The sequence below is a fragment of the Marmota monax genome, unplaced genomic scaffold, assembly GCF_021218885.2.
Source record: "Marmota monax isolate L192 unplaced genomic scaffold, Marmota_monax_Labrador192_F-V1.1 WCK01_AAM20220418_F8-fsc00003, whole genome shotgun sequence".
Lineage (NCBI taxonomy): Eukaryota > Metazoa > Chordata > Mammalia > Rodentia > Sciuridae > Marmota > Marmota monax.
In genome coordinates, this window is record NW_026694084.1 from 30616919 (window position 1) to 30617840 (window position 922).

The 922-nt window shown below is 36.6% G+C and overlaps 1 non-coding gene across 1 annotated transcript; it reads left to right on the forward strand.

Annotated features, from left to right (window-relative positions):
- The first annotated feature begins 611 nt into the window (after positions 1-611).
- LOC124107071 (U6 spliceosomal RNA) lies at positions 612-718 on the forward strand. Its single transcript, XR_006856278.1, has one exon. It is a non-coding gene; the product is annotated as a U6 spliceosomal RNA (small nuclear RNA).
- The last annotated feature ends 204 nt before the right edge of the window (positions 719-922 follow it).

The window sequence follows — 922 nt, forward strand, 5'->3', positions numbered from 1 at the left end:
GGCACATATTTGCCATCCTGATGTACTGTTCTCATTTTTCAGCACACATTAGTCAATAAGAAGTTAATATAGCTACAATTCATAGGGTCAGCTGTTGACAAAGCTGGCTTTTATTCTTAGTGCAAGGCAACTATGATATGTAAAATACCAACCAACCAACAAATAAGAAGCAAAATAAAACAAAAAGAAAAAATGTTTGTTGACATTTCAGGCATATATGGTAAAAGTATTAGAAGAGTCTTCTTAAGTGCCACAAAATCATGACATAGGTTTCATACTTGAGTATACATCAGCATCTCTGGAAGGCTTTTAAACAGAGGTTGTTGAGACCTACCCACAGGATTTCTGGTTCAGTAGATCTGGGATGGAGCCTGGGCATTTGTAAGTTCCCAGATGAGGCTGATTCTCTGTTTTGTGTCTACCTTTTCAGGGCTGCCACCCATAGAGGTCTGCCTATTAGTACATTTTTTTTTAAAACCATTGATCTGATTCCTCTTACAATGAATTATTCAAATGTGCTCTGAAAAATAAATCTGGAAGACTCAGTCTGCCAGCCCCCTGGGATGTGTTAATAAGATGTTCTGAAAATTGTATCAAGATTTATTTAATTAGTGTTCATTTTGGCAGCACATCTACTAACATTGGAACTTCACAGGGAAGATTAGCATGGTCCCTGTGCAAGAATGACATAGAAATTTTCGAAGCATTCTCTGCCTTTTGGAACACTTGCGTGTTGTTGGTGTGAATGTAAGATGGTGTACTGTTATGGAAAACAGCACGGAATTTCCTCAAAAATATTAAAAATTGAATTGTCTAACGATCCAGCAATCCCACTTTGGGTGAATATACAAAATAATTCAAAACAGGATGTTGAAAAGATATTTGTGTATTATTCACAATAGCCAAGATGTGGAAGCAATTC